Here is a 24,389-nt window from a genome sequence, read left to right as displayed (position 1 = left end):
TAACTGATGTTCTGAAGCTGTGAATCACTTTTAGATCGGGAACACCAGAATTTAATTTCCTAGAGTAGTTTGAATACCTCAGGATCATTTTAATTGGGTTCTGTATTTAGTCTGAATGATCACAAGATGACTCTGAGCAGTGATTAAATAATGGGATTAACACTGGAGATGGATTGAAACAAGAACTGTTTCTCTCAACTCCTTACAATCCAGGAAAGTAAACAACATGAGAACTGCAGCCGCATCTTGAGACCAAAACCCACCTGATAAGGCTTTTGAAAACCAAACACACACATTCACCCAGTAAATCCTCAAGATTTGGGTTGGCCTCTCTGTAAGTCTCCCCGTCATGCTGAGTTTCTGGCACCATCTCTTGCTCCTCTCAATGTTCTGTCTTACCAAACAGACAGACATTTACTGTCCTTTGCCAATGTCTTAGAGGAGTTCCAGAGCAAAGCTCAAGCATATCCACCAGGGGAACTCTCCCATTCAATGCTAAGCATCCCTTCCCAGACTGAGCTTTCAAACAATATCTGAAAACAATCCACATCATCTGCCTTGCCATCGCTGTTCAGGGCTTTCACTATGTGTAGTTTCAGGATCCAATCCATTTTTTCCGCACCTGTGAAGGCTGCCACCCGGATTTGCTCACACCCCTTCTCTCTAGCATTTCTGACCTACTTGCAACCTTGCCTCACGCTTGGCCAGTTCACGAGGATCCATAACCTCTGGTGATCTCCTTCCCCATGTATGAACTGGCAGGCCAATAGGCTGAGCCAAAGCACAATTTGTAGCAGGGGAGGCCAGAATGGGAATTCACTACTGCTATCCAGAAGGCTGCAAGTGAGTCTGCAACTGGGGAGCTCAGTACTCATAGAACTTTGCTGAATCAGGAATGTATGAGATGTGGGCGATTCCCAGAAGAGCAGGAGTGCATGTGACCTTAGGCTCTGTAAACCTTAGGCTGCTCTCTTGCCTTCTTGATACCACATGACACCAGTCTCCAGTGTGTCAAGTCTTTGCCAAACTTGCTCTATCTACTTTATTGTTAATGCAAGCAGGGGTGGACATAGGGCAGGGAGAGTAGGGTGGCTGCCCCGGGCCCTGCACTTCAAGAAGCCCCGCGCATGCGCCGTGGTGCCACCGCGCATGCGCTGTGTCAAAGGGGGGCCCTGCGAAATTGTGCTGTCCTGGGTCCCGCAAAATCGTCATCTGCCCCTGAATGCAACATATTACTTTACCCATCGGTCAGGTCGATGTGTATTGATTAAACATTATTAAATTTACTTCCCTATTCCCACCAAAATCCCCACCAGCAAACAAAATGTTTTCTCTATCCAAAGTCTTCTTTGCACTACTAAGGAATATGAAGGGAAACTCTAGGTTCAGAATTTATGCAAGGAAATATCCCCTCCTTGCCCCAAACTCTGGGAATTCAGATGATGGTGTAATTACTGAAGCTGTCCCTAGAATCAGTAGAGGTGGTAGAAAATGGCTTTTTCAAACAAATGGAAATTTTTCTATAAAATGTCCATTTTTGTGGAGTGACGTTGTTGATAAAAGAAAAAAACCTGAAATGTTTGATTTTAAACTGCAAAAAACCAACAACAACCAGAGTTCCACGTTTTCATTGATACTTCCTTGTCTGGAAAACATACTACTGTCTGTCCCAACCAGCTCTAATAGTGAAACTAGAATTTGGCTTGAGAATAAATGAAATAATTTTGTTCCTTTGCAAAGAAGAGCAGAGCAGTTTATAAGAGATACAGACAGAACATCACCCCATGATCTCATGTATTCAGCCACTTCACCCCAGTTGTTTTCACATGGAAGTCATGCGAGTTTTGTCTTAGCAGATAAGTATTCTCTTCTTCTGCAAGATTGGGGAAGGTATGAAAATGCATTAGGAAGATTCTATTATTCTGCAAAACAGAGGGGACAAATATTTCAACCATAATATTGTATTGGTGCTAGGATGATTTTTGGTGTTTTATAACGATGTTATATTTCCTTAGCACACTTTGGGAGTGATTTATTTCACTGCTATCCTTCCAGGAAAAGCCAGCAGGAAGCTTTTTGTTTCCTTTTTCTCTTTGTGATCATGGGGATTTATTTATTACAATTGAGAGGCAGAGTTCCCTCCTGAGAGTAGGACTGACACCCCCCCGCCCCCCGGGGCTCAATTTGTAGTTCTGCAACTGCCTCAACATAATAAAAGAATATAAATGCAAAGCATACTGAATATATATGATACGCATAGTGGTGGTGTATGTAACCTAGGAAAAGACTGAGGGTTATCCACAAATAATACACATACAATACGGTATCTTACTTTTCAGTCTGTCTCTCTATCTGTTGCTAGCAGAATAAAGAATGGCTGATTTAAAAGATGGTATAAATGTGAAATAATGTCAGTGAGACCATCTGGTTTTGCAGCCATCATTGTAAAGGACCAGAATTTAGCTAAGTGGGCGTTACACTGATATCAGTGCAGACAGAACATTTTATTGTGGCTGTTTTTTCTGTAATTGCTCACAGCAAGGGACAGCCTGATTCACTATTCATTAACATTCACCATTCCTTGAGATATGTATGTAGAGAAGATCCAGTTTCCAGGTGAAATGAATATCATGGTGCTGTCTTTTAGAGTGAGAAAGTATTACAACTCTAAAACAAAGACTATGTAGAGGAGAGTAAACCTTGACTTGACTAGTAACATTTGTAAATTTTAGAATCTCTATAAATATTCAGAATAATCTTATATGGCAGTGAAAAATATGAGCTGATTCAAAGCCCATTGAGGCCAATGGAAATGCTCTGGTTAACCTGGATGGGCTTTGGATTAGGCCTTGTGATCAAGCTCCTGCACCACTGAAGTCAATGAGAGATATCTCTTTCACAGATGCAGGATCATGATCTCTACAAGGAAATGTGTACTAGTTTTTTAAAATTTACCCAGCATTAGTATTTATTTATAAAAGCTCATATTCTATCAGTAGTGGCAGATCATCCCTTCCCATGGGAAAACCTGTAGGAGGACATTATGTGGGAGAAAATCTCTATGAGGATTTCCTTGTGGAGATGGTAACCTCCCACAGTATCTCATTGGGAGGAAATGTGAGGCAAGATTTACTTTTCTGCATAATCGGCTGTGGGACAGAACCTGAAGGACCCATGGAGACCACAGCCATTTGAGTTCAGGGGGTCCTACATGATTTCTTTGCCCCCCAACACTCCCTAATGGGGTGGTTCTGTTACAACCTTGGTACCTGGGTGTTTCTGGATACAGCTTTCCTAAGTGATCTGTGGGAAAGAAAATACTACCTTAGGCTGTCTTTCATTTTTTCTCGGAATCTATGCAGGGTAGATGGAATTTGGAAAGATGTCCTCTCCAAATCTCAGCCCTCCAGTTCCGGTCCCCAGTCTGCCCCATCTCTGTCCCCTTCCTCTGTGCCAATCTTAGGCCAGGTCTACACTAGGGGGCAAAGTTGAACTAAGGTACACAACTCTAGCTATATGAATAGCTGGAATTGACATTCCTTAGGGTGACATACTGCATCGGCCCTGCTGCAAGGAACTGACAGGACAAACACTCCAATCTAACTGCCTTTACTCCTCGCAACCCAGTGGAGTGTCGGAGTCAATAGGAGTGCAATCAGCAGTTGATTTAGCAGGTCTTTACTACTAGACTCACTAAATTGACCCCAGGCAATTGATCTCCGCCGTGTGGATCTCCCAGTAAGTGTAGTCAAGGATTTAGATTTACTGAGTACCCTACGCAAGGAATGAACTGAGTCTCTACTTCCATGCAAGATGAAAAAATCCACTCCATATGTAGATTTGGGGGAGGAGAGGGTGTATAATCCCAGGGAGGAAGCTCTATGAAAATAAATATATAATTAGGATTGCAATTTATGGTTGGAGTAATTTGTATCAATCACATATGGAATTAAACTCCTGTGGAACTTTGGTTTGGAAGAATTCAGTCATGTTTTTCATTAATTTGATTGCTACAAGAAACGATTGCTGGTGTAGGACACAAAAACAAAAAATTCACCACCCACCCACCCGCCCACACAACCAGACAAACCCCAAAGCCATCTCTACTTTCCAGAATTCTAACTGTACAGATAAAAAAAGTTTAATTGTGCATTAAAATACACCGTGTTCTAGCGCCGAAATGTACATGATTGATTTGCAATCAAAGACAGCATCAAACTCCACACAATTTTCACTGTCTGAAAAGAGGTGAATCTTAATTAAAGAAATGAAGAATCAGGAAATTTTATAGTGCTGACCCTAGTAATGAGTATGGAAGGCAATAGAAATGAAAATGTTCCATCATATTATTAAGATTTTATTTTCAGGGAGTTATAAACTGGACCAATGGATTCTTCTCAGCAATGATACAGTTTGATCTCTTCTTGGATCTGAACTTCCCCTATATATTGTAATGCCTGGGGTGTTATAATGTCAAAGAAACTCTTTCTCATTCCAGTTCCCTTCTGACATTCATTTGCATCATAAATCAAATGTATTACTTTTCATTTCAACTGAACGTCAGGCATCTCCTGAGGCTTTATCCTGCCTGGGGTAGAGCAAAAAAGAAGCAGACTCTGACCTTAGGAAGAGAGCAACCTATCTCGCATGTTTTTCTTGGGTTGCCTCTAGGGTATTGATTTGTCACCCATGTGAGTTCTAGAAGCAGGAGTATTTGTTTTTTGGGCAGCCCTACTGCTAGGCAGAAACGCAGGATATTTTAAACTCACTTTTGCAATGATATTGCAGTCAACATGAATGAGACCAGTAGTGTGCTATTAAATTGGAAGTTCTATGATCATTGGTAGCTGGTGACCTTGCCATTGGGGGAGGCTAGCCCATGGCCCTTCCCCCTGTGCCTGAGGCCTCTCCCTTTTCCCTCACTATTGGCCCTACTCCCCCACAGGAGTCCAAAGCACCCCCGCTGCAGTCCTCAGCCCTTGTGCACCCCAGCCCTGGCGCATGGCTGTAGCACCTGCAGCTCCAGTATGCCATGCAGCCAGCACTAGCGTGTAAAGTGGGTGGACGGTGCAGCTGCAGCACGCTCCGCTCTGGAGTGCTGGGTGGCGTAGCCTGAGAATGGAGCAGGTAACATGGCCCCAGCTCTAGCTGCCCAGAGTCCCTGCTGCAGGGTAAATAGAATCCTCCTTTGTCTGGCAGCCTTTGGAACAAACATATTTTGTATCCAGCTGTGTACCATTAATCACAATATAGATTATTTGAGCTGTAGGTCAACCACAGAGTCCAACTATTAACATATGGGATGTGTCTATATCCCTCCTACAGAAAGATACAGTCTAATAGATAATTAAGTTTTTGAAAGACTGTATGTAAAGTACTCTGTTTTTTCCAGTGCTCTATGTGATTTGATCCAGAATCGTTTCCTTTCACTGAATGCGTAGAAAAAGAGGAAACCAAGGTGGCATCCTGGTCTTGAATTTTAATACACAGGAAAACTCTGAGGAAATCCCTTTTATGCCCCAGGCTTTATGTAAAGAAAAAAGAGAAAGCTATAATTTCATGATGTTCATATCCTTTATAATGCGTATAGCAGATGTTTTCTCAGATACATAACTGATGTTTCTGCTACGTTGTAGCACTAAAAATGACCATAGAACCCTACAGTCATACTGGTTTTGTTTATTAAAAGTCTAGACAACCATTTTAAAAATAAACAAATTCAAACACAGAAGGCTAGATCCTCATCTGATGGAAAGTGGTGTTGCTCCTTTGAACTCAATGGAATGACCCAGCTTGATGCCACCAGAGTATCTGCTCCATGATTTTGCAACAGAAAGTACCTTATGATTATTATTATCTTATTACTGTAGCAGCCAGGGTCCCTTTGCTCTAGGGATGATAGAGACGCCCAGTAAGAGACAGTCTCTGCCCCAAAGAGCTTACAGTCTAAATAATGTAATATACTTTTCTTTATTGTTTCTTTTTAAATATATATATATATATATATATATATACACACACAGATAAGAAAACTCAAGATACTTAATAGAAACCATTTTATTCATAAGATACCAAGTATGCCGAATGATTGTGTTACATGATGTTCATAAATTAAATGACTGTGTACTTTTGGCCATAAATATGAATAAAAAAATAAGGCATATCTTGTGAAATATTTCTAGTGTATCTTTCAGTTTGAGAGATGATCTGAAGTGCAGCCAGCTCATTCATGGCTGGGATTCCAATACACTATTTTTGGTAAAATGTCTTGTATAGTAACTTTTATCCAGAAGGATCCCTAAGAGTTTTGCAAGTATTGTCTAGAGTTCACTAGACCCATTATTTGATAAGGCAGTGTAATTTAGTGGAAAAGGCACTGGACTAGGAGTTAGGACAATAGATTTCCATTTCTGATTACTGCTGATGTGCAACTTTGCGCAAGTCATTTAATCTCTCCATGCCTCTTCCACCCTTTGTCTGTTTTGTGTGTGTGTGTGTGTGTGTGTGTATGGGTGTGTATTGAGGGGTGGGCAGGAAAAAAGTGGTGGCCTGCCAGGGTTAGTCCCTGGAGGACCACTGCCACTACATTTACCAGTGCCTCCACTGGTATCGGGAGACGACAAGCTCTCGTTGTCTGCGGATCACTTTTTGCAGACATTGGGAGCAGCGGCAAGCGGCATGAACTGGAACACCACTTCCTGTCACTCCCATTGGCTGCAAAAGATCATCCATAGCCAATGAGAGCTGAGCTCATCCAATACCTGCAGAGGAACAGGTAAACATGGAGGTGTGGGCGCGCCAGGGAATAACCCTGGTGGACTGGATCCAATCCATGGGCTGGTATTTGCCCACCCCTGATATAGATATGAGATATTCAGGGAAGGAACTGTCTCTCACTGGCTGTGTCTACACTGGCATGAATTTCCGGAAATGCTTAAAACGGAATACTATTCCGTTTTCAGTTTTTCTGGAAAAGGAGCGTCTACATTGGCAGGCTGCTTTTCCAGAAAAGCCCTTTTTCCGGAAAAGTGTCTGTGGCCAATGTAGACGCGCTTTTCCGGAAAAGAGCCCCGATCACCATTTTCGTGATCGGAGCTTTTTTCCGGAAAAGACTGCGAGCTGTCTACACTGGCCCTTTTCCGGAACAGTGTTCCGGAATAAGGACTTATGCCTGAGCGGGAGCAGAATAGTTTTTCCGGAATAGCAGCTGATTTTGTACAGTAGAGCATCGTTGCTTTTCCGGAAATTCAAGGGCCAGTGTAGACAGCTCGCAGCTTATTCCGGAAAAGCAGCTGATTTTCCGGAATAAGTGGCCCAGTGTAGACACAGCCACTATGTGTTTGTGAGGTGTCTAGCACAATGCAGTCTCTAACCTGTTCTTAAAGATCTCCAATGATGGAGATTCCATAACCTCCCTAGACAATTTATGCCAGTACTTAACCATGCTGACAACCAAGACGTTTTTCCTAATGTCCAACCTAAACCTCCCTTGATGAGTTTAAGCCCATTTCTTCTTGTCTTATTATCAGGGGTTAAGGAGAATATTTTTTCTCCTTTCTGCTTACAACACCCTTTTAGGTATTGATATAGTTGATATCATGTCCTCTTTCAGTCGTCTCTTTTCCAAACTAAACAAACCTAATTATTTCAGTCTTCCTCATAGGGCATGTTTTCTAGACCTTTAATCATTTTGTTGCTTTTCTCTGGACCTTCTCCAGTTTCTTCACATCTTCTCCTTGTGACACCCTTTTAGGTACTTGAAAGCTGCTATCATGTCCCCCCTCACTCTTCTCCTTTCCAAACTAAACAAACCCAGTTCTTTCAGTCTTATTCTAAAGCAACAAAAATGATTAAAAGTCTTCTCTGGACCCTCTCCAACTTCTCCACATCTTTCTTGAAATGTGGTGCCCAGAACTGGACACAATATTCTATTTGGGCCTAATCAGAGCAAAGTAGAGGGGAAGAATTATTTCTCGTGTCTTGCTCTCAACACTCCTGTTAATGCATCCCAGAGTGACACCGGATGTTTTTGTAAAGATGTCAGACTATTGACTCATGTTTAGCTTGTGGTCCACTATGACCCCCAGATCCCTTTCTGCAGTTCTGCTTCCTAGACAGTGACTTCCCATTTTGTATGTGTGAAAGTGGAGCACTTTGCATTTGTCTTTATTTAACTTCATCTTATTTATTTCAGACCATTTCTCCAGTTTGTCCAGATCATTTTGAATTATGACCCAAAGCACTTGTAAACCCTCCCAGCTTGGTAACATCTGTACAATTTATTAGCATACTCTTTATGCCATTATCTAAATTGTTGATGAAGCTATTAAACAGAACTAGTCCCAAAACTGATCCCTGAAGAACCCCATTTGTTATGCCCTTCAATCATGACTGTGAATCATCGATAACTACTGTCTGAGAATGGTTATTTGAACTAGTTATGCACCCACCATATAGTAGCCCCATCTATGTTGTAGTTCCCTAGTAAAGAAGTGCATGCGAGACTGTATCAAATGCTTTAATAAAGTCTAGATTTGCTTCCCCCATATGCACAAGACTTGTTATCCTGTCAAAGAAAGCTATCAGATTGGTCTGACATGATTTGTTCTTGACAAATCCATGCTGACTGTTACTTATCACCTTATTATCTTCCAGATGTTTGCAGATGAATTCCTTAATTATTTGCTCCATTACCTTTCCTGGCAAAGAAGTTAAACTGACTAGTCTGTAGTTTCCTGGGTTGTTCTTATTTCTTTATTTATAGATGGGCACTATATTTGCCCTTTTCCAGTCTTCTAGAATCTCTCCTGTCTACCATGATTTTTCAAAGATGAGGGCTAATGGCTCAGATACCTCCTCAAATACCTATTAATTATATACAAACATTTTATGAAAAGGACATTAAAGTTGCACATCAAGCAGTCAAACATTTGGAAATGCCACAGTTAGGGTTCACTGAGCAGGCTTAATTTATTACCCTTATGCATATGCACTACAAGAGTCTTTAATTACATGATCACATACTATTTTTCCACAGGATAACTGCTTCATTCAGTGCTCCTCATTCAGTGTATGATCCCACGTCATGTTTACTGCATACTGTTCAATCCTTACACTAAAACAGAATTGTTAATTTCCTGTGAGACATTTCTGTGATATTCTCTTTGTAGCATATGAGTGCTCCAGAAACAGGGAATGGGGAAGGGAACAAAGGGGGCAACTGCCCTGGGACCCAGTGATTTGAAAGGGCCTGGCTACCACCACTACTGCATCAGTGGAGTCAGCTAGAGCCCTGGGCCCTTTAAATTGCCACCAGAAGCCCTTAAAATGCCCCTGTGTAGGACATTCCGGGAGGTGCTGAAGAGCTAGCGGGGGGGGGAGGCTAGCCCCAGCCCTGCCCTTTCTGCCATACCCCCCCCCCAAGTGGCCTAGGGACCCAGCAAGTCTCTTGGCCCCCATCCATAAACAATTACACATTTATCTTCACAATGCATTGGTAAAGTGGTATTATCAGTCTCCTTTTACAGATGGGGAGCTGAGGCATTGAATGACTGAGGCCAAAACTGTCAAAATTATCCACTAATTTTTGGTACCTAATCTCAGATGCCTGTGGGCTAATATTTCAGAGGACTCAGTATTTTAAAACAGTTGTTTATTTGTTCATAGCACTACTCCAGTTGAATTCAGTTGTAGCTGTGAATATTCAGCACATCTGCAAATCTGATCTTTGCTGCCCTAAATTAGGCACCAAGAAAATAAGGAATACACAATTTATGGTCACCCCCCAAAAAAAATGTTTTCAGTGATTTGCCCAGCATCACAGCCTGTTCTCCTAGTGAAGACATAGCCTTACAGAAAGTGCCAAACAATCCTTAAAAACCACATATGGTCAGGACTATAGCTTTACATCTTACCCTAAAAAAACAAAAAAAACTACAACAACAAAAAACCCAGTAATTCCAACCATACACTAATGTCCATAACCATGCTGGGATAATGACTCAGTTAAAAGAGCGCCTCACCTTCTTCTGTACATCTGAAGTCTTTTATTCAACAAATTGTTGGATTTTTTTCTCGAAGGTTTCCCATATTTAAGTTTTGCTTATTGTCTAACCCTGCTTGGCTGCTGAGATGAGATCCTGAGATGGTATGGCTGAGTGCCATGAAAGAGATGTTCATTATTTGTATGATTCAAGATTCTGCTGCTATTGCAACTGTCCTTCACTGCAATCCAAGTTATTTGCTAAAGAAAAGTTTCCTAGTAATAAAAATACAGAATGACTGGGTGAATCCAAGGATGTAAAACATGTATTGCAATTAACAATCCAAGAAGGTTCATTAATGATTTGTGCATTCTCAAAGTATCTGTGCTGTTGTTCCAAATTGTCTTTTACTTTTCCAGTGTGTACTGCCTATATTGAAACAGATTTCCATCTTATATATTCTGTAATTTCAGATGCACTATTATTAATATATATGTTTTACAGAGGAGGAACTATGACAAAGAGAGATTAAATTACTTGTTTAGGATCACCCAAGAAGTGTATTGAAGAGTCAGAAATTGAACTCAGCTAGCCCACATATCCATCTAATGCTATCAGTTACACTAGTGGTCTCCAGCCTTTTTAAGCACGAGATCACTTTTTGAATGTAAGTGCAATCCAAGATCTACCTCAAATATAAATACCCTTGCCCCGCCTCCTTCCCTCCTCCTCTCCGAGGCCCCACCCTGGCTCACTCCATCCTCCGTCTCTTGTCTTGGAGTAAGGGATCTGGAGTGTGAGAAGGGCTCTGAGCTGCTCTTGGGGCAGGCAGTTGGGGTATCAGAGTGGGTTCTTGGTGTAGGTTCTGGGATGGTGTTTGGATGCAGGGGTGCTCAGGGTGGGGCAAGGGCTTGGAGTGCTGGAGGGGTTCCTGACTGAGGTAGGAGTTTGAGATGTGGGCTCCAGCTGGGCACTACTTACCTCAGGTGGCCTCTGGGTGGTGGTGCAGTGGGGCTAAGGCAGGCTCACCCCTGCCCTGGCCCTGCACCACTCCCTAAAGTAGCCATCAAACTCCATCCCGAGTCCTGTTGTGCCCCTGTCTGCTCTGTGGAGCTAGGATAGAGTGGGAGGGGGCAGCCTGACATCGGCTCCTCTTCTGCCTCCCCTGCCCTGCACAGAAAACAGGGGGATCCCAAGAGGGAGGGGCAGCTCCAAGGCAAAGGGCAGGAGATGACCAGCAGTGGGGGGAGGGGCAGCTGAAGTGCTGGCACTTGACAGCCTCTTGGCCAAACCAGTCAGGATCACCTGTCAAAGGCTCCAAGATCTACCGGTAGGTCTCGATCTACTGATTGGTGACCACTGAGTTACACCCTCATGCTACACTCGGATCCACAAGGATGCCTAGGTCTGTCTCCATGGATCCATTGCTTGGATTGGGGCTTCAATCCACTTTTAGTAATAGGCAGAAATATTAATTGGGGATGGGATAGATTTGTTTTATTTTTGGATAAAAAAAGAGAAGAAATAGATGGGGGGGGGAGGAAAATTAAAACAAAAATACAGTTGGAGATTACTCTTTGGATAAAGAAAAGAATGAGTCACTTTCCCAAGTAAATGAGATACCAAAAAGGATTTAATGCTTTACTATCTTCAGAAAATATCTACAATTAAAGCAAACCATATTTTTCCTGCCATAAAATTCAGTCCACTGCAGTTTGATCTGTTTCCTCTTTTAAGAGAGAGACAACTACAACATCAAGGAAAGACTCCTCAATCCCAGCTCTTAAACAATGTGTAAACCTGCGTGGAACATCTGGGATTTATACAATTGACAGGAAACCCTTTTTCCCATTGCCTTCTCTTTTCCCACTTTCCTCCCTTTCTCTTTTTGTTTTATTTTTATTATGGTACTGCCTAGAGGATTAGTCCTCAGACTTTTTACCTCATGCCCTCCTTACCTCATCCATGAGCCGGGACTAGGAAGGGGGCCCTGCCTCCAAGGGAAGATCATGGACATGGGTAAGAGAGCTGGGAACCAGGGCCAGCAGCTGGGGCTGGGGTCAAGAGCAGAGCTAGGTGATGCTTCCTCCCTGATTCCCAAGAGAACTGGTCCAGATCCCAGCTACACTCCCCAAATTTCTCCATGTCCCTCTGGAAGGGCGTGCCCCATACTTTGGGGACTTTTGGTCTAGAGACCTGGGCCCTATTTTGCTACGGCACCATACAAATACACATTAAGAAACAGTTCCATCTCTGTCTAAATAGACAAAATAGACAAGAATGGGAAGAAAAAAAAATTAATCCCCATTTTAAATGTGGAGAAATTGAAACACCAAGAGATGAAGGATATGTTTATGCTGCAATGGCACAGCTATGGTGTTTTACTAGTACCACTGTAGAACTGTAATGGAGATGCTTCTTACATGGAGGGAAAACTTTTCTGTTGCTATACTTATTCCACCTCTTCCTAGGGTGATAGGTAGATTGTTGGAGGAATTTTCCGGCCTAACCCCTTTGCAAAGGGGTGAAATTTTTCTTAGGCCTGAGCAAGGTGGCTAGGTCAAATCTGATTCTGAGGCTTAACCCAGGCTTAGGTGATTTGCCCAAGGTCACACAGAATGTCTGTGGCAGAGCCAGGACAGCATTCCCTATCCCCCAGTTCCAGTCCAGTACTTTAACCATGCAACAAGCCCGCCCATGGCCTAACACCAGCACAATTCTCCTTCTCCTCCTCCTCCTCTCTGGCCCCCGAGGCAGCCCCAGCCTCACAGGAGCACTGTGGGGTGGGGCAGGTGCACACACCCTTCTCCTCGGGTGTGTGGGGCTCAGGCTACCAGTCCTAATACCTTCTCCTGCTCCCTGCCTCCCAAACACAACGCTCGCTAACCCCCTCCTTGGGAAGCTCACAGCAGAGCGTGACCTCCCGCCCCCAACTTCTCCCCGCAGACCCCCTTCCCCGGGAGCGCGACAACAAAGGAGGCGCGAGCTAGGTGCATGCCCCGCCAGCTGGGCGGGGTGCCGAGGAGGAGGAGCCGTGACTCAGCACCAGTCCCCGCCTGTTCCCCCGCCCCGTGCCGGAGCCAGGGCTTGCCTGTGTCTGAGCGAGGGCAGCAGCAGCGCAGCAGCAGCAGCAGCAGCGGCACGAGCGCGTGTGGGAGCCTCTCGCGCGGAGCGCAGCGGGCGCTGCCAGCGGGGGAAGGAAGGTTCCTTTGTGGCAGCTCAGGGGCAGAGCCGCCCAGAGGGGCGAGGTAGGTGTCTGGGTCGCGCGCTCTGCTTTGCACTGCACACAAAGACTCTCTGCTCGAGGGGCTGTGCGTTTGCTGGGGGAGCTGCTGGAAAAAATCAAAGCCAGTTGGTTTATTCACGAGAGGCGCAGGGGGCTAGGGAGGGCGGAGGAAAAGCACCTTCCCTACGTTTTTCTAACTTAATAGCAAATACATCTCTTCCCTCCCCCCAACCTTTCCCCGCCGCCTTGGGCTGCAAATCTGCTCGTGTGTGTCAGGGGAGCTGCAGCTCCTGGCCTTTCATTGAAGAAAAGTTCCCTCTAGCCGCCCCATGCGGGGTGCAAATGCTGTCGGGTTGCATCCGAGGAACTGACCTGGCGGTGGGGGAGTGCCCCTTCTCTGCTCCCAGACAGAAACGGAAGGAAGGGGTCTGTGTGCCCGTCTTGTAGGGCTTTTCCTTAAGTGCCGTACAAAGGAAATTTAAAAAAAAATAGGCACTGAGAGTTGATCCTTTAAAAGGAAGGATGCTCAGTGAATCGTGGTTCCCTGGACAGATAATGAGCTAAATCTGGATCTGAAATCAGGGTTCTTGGCCACGAGGCATTTTTAATCTAGGGCAGAACAGTTATTTTTTGCAGATAATGGCAGGTTTCCCCTTCGTTTGGCTTCTACCCTTTTAAGGAGTTTGTGGGGTATCTTTGTTCGCCAGCATGTGTCTCCGAAGTAACTTCTATTTCCTGAGTCTCTTTCCAGCGTGTCTTTTCTGTGTTAACTCTTCATTGCTCTTCCATGTGCTAAAGAAGGTGGGTGAGACTTAGATCCTCTTTCCATTAGTCACAGACGTCTAACAAGACATCTAGGAATATATGTGTGCACTTGGATTGACAATTAAAGATACGATAGGGTGGCAAGACCTATTAGGTCATCCTGGCACTAAAGTGTGAAAACAATGTCCCACCTTGAAGTTCTGACGGTAGGCGGATGGATTATGAGCGTGCTCTTCCACTCACCAAACTTACCATAAATTGTGTAGCCACAGAGAATGTTTTTTTCCTGTGTTTCTCTTCTTGGTTTTACTCTTACAGTTTCTGATTTTGTCAGAATTCCCCTTAGTGTCTGGGAGGATGTAAATCACTAGATTTTTGTAATGCTTTGGGTTAAAAACCCAGTACAAAAAGTTAACAGCCTAGATACATTTTTGCTAATAAAATCTGTGTTTATTTGATTTAGAGATCAGAAGGGAAACGGTGTATATTATACGTTTACAGGTAAAATTATTAATTCTGTTACGTCATTTGGCATTGTGACATCAGCCATATGTAGTCTGACTAGCCTGCAAGCCTGTGTACATGCTAGACTGGATTGTGAGGCTTTGTGGGACAATGTGCACAGGATCTCAGTTCTGCATAATGAATCTCATGCCTGTTTGTAGCAAACTCAGGAATGCGACAGGAACACATGAACATTTAATTTAATTGAGACTTCTGAATAGTAAAATTAAAACCATAAAGAGTTATTTCTGAATGATATAATTGCTGTGTATAGTCAATGATAAGAGGATTGTTCCAAGTCACTTTTGGCAGTAGTAGTATTCTAAATTTGGGGAGAGGGAGGGTGTGCGCACTCCCAGGGGTTGGTTAACTACCAAATCCTATAGCAATGACTGGGATATTCACAGTATTGATTTCTGTTGAATTAGCAGAGTCATGCTGGCATGGAAGAATGCTGTGTTCACTTGTGTAGTTGATTGAGGATCTCATGGGATACTGTGCAGGCAATTGAAGCAGCAGTGCAACTCTATTTTTTTAAATGTTCCTTTCTGAAATGAACCTTTACGCCATCTGATGTTAATATTACTTGGAGCAATAATGTTGGGAAGATAGCTAATGCATCATATGGATGTGATACCTGCTTTTTTGTGGTGGGTGATATTTGCTTAGTCACCAGTGGTTAGGCCGTAAGCCCCCCTGCCTTGCCCCCCAAAAATATTTTATTGTATTAAAATAGCTTTGGGCCAGTTCATTCCTGCTGGAACTCCATGACACCACAGGTGACTTTGGCATGTTAAGTCTGAATTTCATTTTACATGATCCAAGAATGTTGGAATTAAATTTGCTGCACTATCCTCAGTGCTCAGGTAATACTAATTATTTGTGTTATGGTAATGCCTAATAGACAGTAGTGAGCTGTGCTGGAGAGTCATTTGAGGAGACCCTCTCAATCAACTTTTTTCTTTCCGAGGCTTCCCCCTCAACATGCTATAAAACTTCTCTGCCCCTCCGTGCCATAGTAATTGGCTTTCTGTATTTAAAAGTCAGGATTGGCATTAGGGGATAGCAAGTAGGGCCATTGCCTGGGGCCCCATGCAGCAGGGATCCTTGTCTACTTACACTGCTCATGCTTTGGCGTCAGCCCCAGGTGCCAGGACTCGGGGACCAGGACTTCAGTTTGATATGGTGGGGCTTTGCCTTTCTTCCCTGAGACCAGCAAGTCTAATGCTGGCCCTGCTTGGTGCCCCCCATAAACCTGCTCACAGCCCCCTCCCCCCGGATTCCCCAGATTTTGGATAACAACTCCTCTAAATATTCTGTCCACTTACTTTCTCTTATGTCCCTTAACTTGCAAACTCACTTCTGCAGTCCTTGCATCTTAATTCAGAAAAGGTAGTGGAGCATGGCTCCTCTGACCTCCAGCTTACCTTGAGGTTGCGAACTGCACTGAAGCATCTGCTGGTAACAGTCCATAGCTTGGTAAGTTAAGAACTAGGTGGTAACTGGAGTTCCGAATGTCTTTTCTGCACACAACTTTCTTTTAGAGCCCTGCAAATCTGCAAATATCTGCGGGTCTCCATATTCTCTGCAGCTCATTTTTGCAGATACAGATGTAGATACACATTTTTTTTATTTGTGCAGGGTTCTACTTATTTTTACAAGCTAATTCCTATAATAAACAAATTCATGTACATTTACTCAGGTGGCAGACTTTTAAAATAAAGTTGCCTCGTGTAACAGCCAAGTTTGCAACAGTTTGATAAGTCAAAGGTGCAATTCAGTGTATTTTTGTATAGTTCAATGCGTTTAAGAGATCAGTGCTTCTCAATGAGATCAAGAAGCAGTATTGATTTACGGAGTTGGGTAAAGTGTTCTTCATAAGAGCAGATGCAGAAAAATGATATGCAAAGATGGAGCACAGGAAGAAACAGTTAGCAGGGTTTTTGTATATTAGCTACAGGAAGGAGAAGAAGATGGAAGGATGTGACAGCAAGGCTAAGAATCAACCCTAAGATAAATGGAAAAAGGTGGCTTAAAGCTGAGTTGAAGCAAACATGTCTTCTTTAGGGAAGGTAGTTCTGGATAGATGGGATGATTGAGGGGAAAGAGGGTCTTAATCTTAGGGTTAGGGTTAGGTACTTGTATAGCCTCCCGTTAGTGAAGCATGTGAGCAGCTCCCAAACTTTTAATTTATTTATCCTCACAACATCTCTGTGGAGTAGGAATTGCTATTTTCCCCTAGGGGGAACAGAAATGCAAGGAAACAAAATAACTTACCCCTTGTCACAGAGGAGATCTGTGGAACATCCTTTCTTCTCCCTACAAATCATGAGGAGTGAAACAGAGACATGGCCAAGCCTGACTGAGCAGACCAGCAGGAAACCACTTTTATCATAGGATTTGGTTTGATTGTGGTGTATGTAGTTGTGACTTAAGGCACATATTTATATGGCAACTACTTTTTGATAGAGAGGCCATACAACCAGGAGAGACCTCTGGAGTGTGAAATGAGTGTACAGGTGGGACTCTTACCCTAATCTCAACACGGATACATGGTTCTGTTCCAAGTGTTAGGAAAAAAGCTGCTGTCTGCCTTGCATGATGTGCAGTCACTACATGTGTGTAAAACACAACCATTCACATTTTGTTTTGCATATATTTTCATCTGTTAATGACCACACAAGGTGCGTAGTAGTGGGGAACCGAGTCTGTGACTTCCCTACATGAGAGGAAATAGCATGAAGATTATCTCAGCTTCAGAGCAGAAAGTCCTGACATCTGTGAAGGGGAAAGGCGTGTTTTGACCAAACCAACACTTCCTCTGTAACTGTAATCTTAAAACTTTTCAGAATCTCCTGTCTGGGCTCTTTGCTTGCTTGATGACTAGAAACACTAAAGTCAAAACAACATTTTCTTACAACATTGAGATTGGTAGTTGGCAGTTCTGTGTGCAAAATTTATGTAATCCTGTATGGATTGTTTTGCACAACCCTACAATAACAAGTCTGTGTGTGTGTGTGTGTGTGTGTATAAAAGCAATGCAGAAAAATATTTTGATGAGGGAGCAGATATTTAGTTTCAGGCTTCCAGCTGTGATTATAAATGAATAATCCAAAAGGGATTTTGGCTGCTGTGTGTGTGTGGAACTCCAGTAGGGCACTCTATTTTTTTTAAAGAACATCTCAATAAGGCTGTCACAAATCCAAAGTAGGGTACAGAAAGTAGCAATCATGCCAATGTTTCTAATGACCTAGTGGAGTTTACATTTTAATATAGCTGAATTTGTCTTGCCTTACATTCAGGGGTAGGCCTGTAGTGTGTCATAGACCTAGGCAAATGTATCCACAATTGTAATTCCACAACCAAAGCAAGAACTTGAAACCGTTTCTCGTATGTCTTGTTTCTTGGTTTTTCATATATTATTTTTTAACATTTCTGGTTTCATGTTGCTAGAGAATGCACAGGTGCGTACTCTCAAAGAAAGGGAGAAGCAATGCAGTCAGGAATTGAGGATGAAATTCATTTTATCCTATAGTCCAAGAAACCAGGGTTTGTGCAGTTGAGGAAGAGAAATCCCCTCCACTTCCTATGTCCATATTCCAACCTATAAGCAGTACCAAGCAGTGATCCTTGTAACCTGCGTGCCTGTGCAGCCACTCAGGAGAGATTCAGATGCTGCCCAGCTGATTAGCAGAGTGCCCAGGGTTAGGTTTTTTGTTTCTATTGGTGGTGTGTATTTGCACATGCTTTAGCGCACACAAAATTATTCTGCACATGGATGGAAAAATCCCGTACATGGATGGAAAAGTTTAGAGAGAACATTGCTTCCAAGATATATTGCAAATTCTGTATTTCCCTCTCCTGGGATATCCTAGCTAGCTACCATTGGTAGCCTTTGGCACAATCAATATGGAAGTCTTCTTTGTGACATGAAAAGGCATGGAAGACAGTATAGCTGTTGGGAGGGTTCAAAAGCTTCACCACTGGCTTCTCTCCTACCCCACACTGATCTAAAAGGGGGGGGGGGGAATAGGCATGTTTTGGTCCTCTGTGCCTGGGTGATTTTTACAAGAGAACAAGTTAAGAATCTGAAATCTACTGGACTAATCCAGGGGAGTCTTTTCAGTGAGTACTTGTGGTAAGAGAGGTCCCTCAGCTTTGCGATCAAAGTACATTTATTTAAGTGATGTATATTTGATCCTTGAAATAGCTTAATATAATTTAAAAAATAATGAATAGTCTAATAGCACCTTAAAGACTAACAAAAGACTAACAAAACATGTTGATGGTATCATCAGCTTTCGTGGGCACAACCCACTTCTTCACATGACTGCAGTATTAAAAGACCAGATCGAAGAATAAATAAGGGAAGTGGGGGAGAGGGGGAGGGGAAAAAAAGACAGTGAATAGATTGTTTTTATCAACCTCTTGTAATTTGAACAATTAGCACCTGCATTGTTTGCTCGGTTGAAGTCATAGGATGTGGAAGGTAGTGTGCCAGCCAGTCATTTTCCAGGATAGATTGATGATGATATAATTGGGGATTTCCCTTCATGCCCATAACTTTGTTTAGTTCAATAGTGAGGGTTCCCCCCCTTCTGAGAGACACTGATTTCACCGCCCCAGTGCCAGCTGAAGCTAGCTAATTCATGGAGTGAAGTGAGTTAAATCAGCTCCAGAAGGAAGCTGTGCCAGTCGGAGGTAGCTTATGGAGATGACATCCACAAAGTCTTTTTATGGTGAGAGAGAGAGTGCTGGGGGAGTGTGTGTTTCTATGAGGGGGAGATAATGGAATAATTCTTTCAGTGCCTTGTGTGTAGAATGAATAGGCATTCACGTGACCTCATGTACACTGTCCTTTGTTCTATTGAAAATAATAAATATCTAGGGATGTTAATTCTCTTTTAAGAGGACGTGACAAGAAGTGGGTCAAGAATGGTCTGCTATACATAAATACATCCTAGATCTAGGGCTGCACGTATATATGTGCACTTGTATGTAAACTTAAATGATTTCTAAGGAATTAATTTACACTTTCGGACGTGCTGTTTAGACCCCTGCCAAGCAAAGCACTTAAGCACGTGGATCAAAGTTGTTTAGTTACCTTTGAATTCAGATTCAAAGTAAAGGGAAAATATTATTGTCAGGAAGCTCAGGAAGGCAAGGAATCTGGTTTGAACAAGGGAAGTAAGGGTGTAGCCATTTCAGTGGGTAACCGAGATGCATAAGCTTATCCGTTTTACCCAAATGGCTACTACACACAGCTCCCAGTCTGGCTCCCAACGAGCCACCTACCACTTCATATCGCTATCTCTTATACAGAGGCAGCAGCGAGGAGTGGGAGGCAGGAACCAGTACATGCAGAGAGCTGGCTTAAAAGCTGGCTCCCTGCATGCACCAGCTCCTGGGGAGCAGCTTGCTGTCCTGCATGTAACTGCTGACATTTTCAGCGGCTACATGGTTAGCCATTTACATGCATTTTAACATCCCTAATTTGGACCAAGTGAAATTTTATGCCTTCCTGGCAGGTCAGGAGGCATGAATCAATGTTTATGTCACTCTACCCATCAGCATCTCTGGGGGAAGCTAATGATCCAACCAGCGGGCTGAATTGAGTGGTGAAACCTGGTCACATGCCACCTGAGGCACGTTGTGCATATGCTAAGAAGACGACTGGCAGGTCAGGTTGCTGAGTAGCACCTAAAAATAAACACTAGGTACATTGATCTGCTTTTTAAATTGAAAAATGGTTTTGCTCCTTTAGTTTCCTTGAAGTGCCACCAGCGAAATGGATGATTTGCCTTCAACTCCGTTGACTTGATAAAATCTTCTAGGTTTTCTCTCTTTGTGGTGCCCCATAAGGGACTTCATGGAAGGGTATATGTGGTTAGTTACATCTGAGCTCTCTCTGGGCACGTCTACACAGCGGGGCAAAAGTCGAATTAAGATAGGTAACTTCAGCTACGTCAGTTGCATAGATGAAGTCGAAATAGCTTAACTCGGCTTTTGGCTCTGTCTACACAGCTTTTGGCTCTGTCTACACTTACTCCTCGCGAAATGAGGCTTACAGGAGTCTGAGAAAGAAGTCCTCCAGCTCAGTGTTATTTCGAAATAATGGTTTGCTGTGTAGACATGCATTTTGTTATTTTGAAATAACATCAGTTATTCTGAAATAACGTTGCTGTGTAGATGTACTCTTTGAGATGTAGAATGGGATACAAATGTCTCTGGGAGGTCAGTTTGTGAGGTAAGTGAGGCAGGAGGCCAGTGTTCACTTGCAGCCTAAAGATTTTTTTTTTGGCCTTTGGCCAGTTTAGATTATGATAATTATTCATTATATAGTGCCTTTCATTCAGAAGGTTTCCAAGGCAACTTGTTCTTGAAGTAGAGCTATACTGTAAAATATACTGAAAACAACTTACCGTATTTTAGCAAATATAACCCGTGGGTTATATTCGTTTTTACAATCCCCGCACACCCCCTGTGGGGTATACTCGGGTGCGGGGTATACAAAAATGTTTTTACTCACCTGGTGGTGAGCGCTCCCCCGCCCCTTTTCCTGCTGCACAGCTGCCAGCCTCTGGGCAGGGGAGTGCTCACCTCCTGGTTCCTGCGCAGGATCACTCCCCCTGCCCCTTCTTGAGGCTGCGCAGGAACCGGGAGATGAGCACTCTCCCACCTGGAGGCTGGTGGCTGCGCAGCCGCAGGAAGGGCCGGGGGAGTGCACTCATTTCACCGCCCAGAGGTTTTGCGGCTGCGTGGGAACCAGGTGAGGTGAGTTCTCCCCCGTCCGGAGGGTGTCTAATTCCCCCCCCCCCTCGTAGATGCCCTCCCTCCCCCGCACAGTTTAGAAAAAAGTCTTATATACCCTGCGGGTTATACTTGTGTGCAGGGTATACAAGATTTTTTTCACTCAAACTGCAAAAACCGCGGGGTATATTCGATAAAGACTGTATATATTTTTTAAAACTCTGCTTGTTACCTTCCCACTTCAATGCTCACAATGTCCAGCAAGACCTGCCAGAAATTTGGAATTTAGTTTTCCTTCTGACAATTCTTTACAGGAATGGGGGTGGGGGAAAAGGAGAATCAGTTTTGTTTGTATCTTTCAGTTTGCTTCTTTATGATATATAAGGAGGCCTGAAATGTATTTTCAAAGGCATTTAAAATATTCACATTTTGAAATATCAAAAGTGTCAAATCTGGTAATTTCATCTCTCATCATGCTGGAAGTGTCTGGAGAATCCGGAGAGGCCCTTTGTGAGCAATTCTTACCGTCTGAGTCTATATGCCCAATATGCATGAGTATCTTTACTAATATAAGTCCTAAATCCAGTGAGACTACTTGCATATGAAAAGTTTCTTACATGTTTTTGTGTTTACAGGATTGGCTCCTCCGGCCTAAGGGCTGAGATTGACCATCCTTTAAGAAAAGTGTTTTTCTTTTGTTTCTCAGGACTTTGAATCAAAGGGACGTTAATAAAAATGCAAATCTCAATACAAATTTCTTCCCTACTCAGTTAACTGAATTTCACCTTCCTTGAGGCCTGTGATTTCATAGAATTACTATTTCTCCAGTTGACCCTATATTCTTCCAGGAAAAACAGACTGTACTAAAGCTAGATTTCTAATGTAAAAGATTGCTCAAATACCCCCTCCCTTCCAAAAAACCCAACCCAAACCAACAACTTTCAGGCTGTCTTAATAATTGAAAAAAAAAATCCGAATCTGTTGTTCCCCTTTGTATGTGGTCTTTCAAAAGGTTAATGTATTAAAAAAACAAAACAAAACAAAGACTTATTTAAAATTGTAGAGCGGCAGTAGGCATTTCATAGATAAAGCTGCAAGTGAAGTTGTCCATGCTTGTTTAAGATCTGCTGTAAAAGTTCTGGAGAATACTACAGTGTTTGGACTGTATTGGGGCAGTTTACTTGGGTGTGACTAGCTGCTTGTGGGAGTAAAACCTTAATTCTGAATTTCCTAGGTTTCTGGTTTTCTTTCTTAACTAAGATTCATGAAAAAGTGATGTACACACTAAAAACAGATTCCTGAAGCTAAACCTTAATCATTTTGTTCAGTACAGTTATAATAATTGAATCATTTCTCTAATGTATGTGTTGTTTATTATTCACTTATATGATGCTTTACAAACACAAAGCAAGACATAGTCCCTGATCTTCCAAGGAGCCTGCAATCTACACATAGAAAAAGAAAACTAGTAATTCATAAGGCGATTATGGCCCTATAAAAGCACTTTTTATTACGATTTTGGTAGTGTTATTCATATATAACTTGCTTTTGTTTTCATCTGTTGAATATCCAGTTAACTCATCTCTAGTACCCTCAAATTGCTTGAAGCAAAATGCAGGACAATGTAGCACTTTAAAGACTAACAAGATGGTTTATTTGATGAGCTTTCGTGGGCCAGACCCACTTCCTCAGATCAAATAGTGGAAGAAAGTAGTCACAACCATATATACCAAAGGATACAATTTAAAAAAATGAACAAATATGAAAAGGACAAATCACATTGCAGAACAGAAGGAGGATGCGGGGGGGTGGGAAGGGGGAGGAAGGAAGGTAAGTGTCTGTGAATTGCTGATATTAAAGGTAGGGAGAGTGGGATGTTTGTGAGTTAATGGTATTACAGGTGATAATTGGGGAAACTGTCTTGATAATGGGTGAGAAAGTTCAAAGACTTGTTAAGTCCTTGTCGGTAAGTGTCGAATTTTAACATGAATGACAGTTCAGAGGATTCCCTTTCAAGTGCAGATGTAAAAGGTCTTTGTAGCAGAATGCAGGTGGCTAAGTCATTTAGAGAGTGTCCTTTCTGGTTAAAGTGGCAAGAAACTGTTTTCTCTTTGTGATCTTGTCTAATATCTGTTTTGTGGGCATTAATCCTTTGGCGAAGTGTCTGAGATGTTTGTCCAATGTACATAGCAGACGGACACTTTCGGCACATGATAGCGTAGATTATATTTCTGGATGCGCAGGAATATGTGTTCTTGATCTTATAACTCACTTGGTTAGGTCCAATAATGGTATCAGCAGAATGAATATGTGGACAAAGCTGGCAACGGGGTTTGTTGCAAGGGAAGGTACCAGGGTTGGTATTAGTGTGGTATGTCCTGTGGTGGTTGGTAAGAATCATCTTGAGGTTAGGTGGTTGTCTATAGGAGACTATGGGTCTGTCTCCCAGAGCCTCTTTGAGTATGGTATCCTGTTCCAATATAGGCTGTAGTTTCTTGATAATGTGTTGGACAGGTTTAAGTTGGGGGTTGTAGGTGATGACAAGTGGTGTTCTATTGTTGGTTTTCTTGGGTCTGTCTTGAAGTAGATGGTTTCTAGGTATTCGTCTGGCTCTTTCAATTTGCTTTTTTGTTTCTCTGGGTGGGTAGTTGAGATTTATAAATGCTTGGTAGAGATCCTGAAGCTTCTGGTCTCTGTCAGTGGGGTTAGAGCAGATGCGGTTGTATCGAAGGGCTTGGCTATAGACGATGGATCGTGTGGTGTGTTCTGGATGGGAGCTGGATGCATGTAGGTAACTGTATGAGTCAGTGGGTTTTCTGTAGAGAGTGGTGTCTAATTTTCCATTGTTGATTTGTACGGTGGTGTCCAGGAAGTGGATCTCTCGTGTAGAATGGTCCAGGCTGAGGTTGATGGTGGGGTGTAGGTTGTTGAAATCTCTGTGGAATATCTCCAGTGTTTCTTGGCCATGTGTCCAGATCATAAAGATGTCATCGATGTACCGTAGGTAGAGGAGGGTGAAAGGGGACGGGAGTTGAGGAAACGTTGTTCTAGGTCAGCCATAAAGATGTTAGCATACTGTGGGGCCATGCGTGTACCCATGGCTGTGCCGCTGATCTGGAGGTATAAGTTGTTCTCAAACCGGAAATAATTGTGGGTGAGAA

The 24,389-nt window shown here is 43.0% G+C and overlaps 1 protein-coding gene and 1 long non-coding RNA gene across 2 annotated transcripts in view; one reads left to right on the top strand and one right to left on the bottom strand.

Annotated features, from left to right (window-relative positions):
- Window positions 1-8,973: 8,973 nt before the first annotated feature.
- LOC112544801 (uncharacterized) lies at window positions 8,974-16,843 on the bottom strand. Its single transcript, XR_012903230.2, has 3 exons — window positions 16,756-16,843; window positions 10,023-10,258; window positions 8,974-9,115 (listed from the first exon to the last, which is right to left on the bottom strand). It is a non-coding gene; the product is annotated as an uncharacterized LOC112544801 (long non-coding RNA).
- Window positions 13,067-24,389, top strand: part of FAM107B (family with sequence similarity 107 member B) — an 88,848-nt gene continuing 77,525 nt past the window's right edge. Inside the window, exon 1 of the mRNA XM_006117117.5 lies at window positions 13,067-13,231. The gene's annotated coding sequence lies outside the window, so the exon portion shown is untranslated. The remainder of the gene's footprint in view (window positions 13,232-24,389) is intronic.

The sequence above is a fragment of the Pelodiscus sinensis genome, chromosome 1, assembly GCF_052426305.1.
Source record: "Pelodiscus sinensis isolate ZL-2025 chromosome 1, ASM5242630v1, whole genome shotgun sequence".
In the NCBI taxonomy this organism is placed as follows: domain Eukaryota; kingdom Metazoa; phylum Chordata; order Testudines; family Trionychidae; genus Pelodiscus; species Pelodiscus sinensis.
This window is presented reverse-complemented; position numbering and strand designations above follow the sequence as displayed.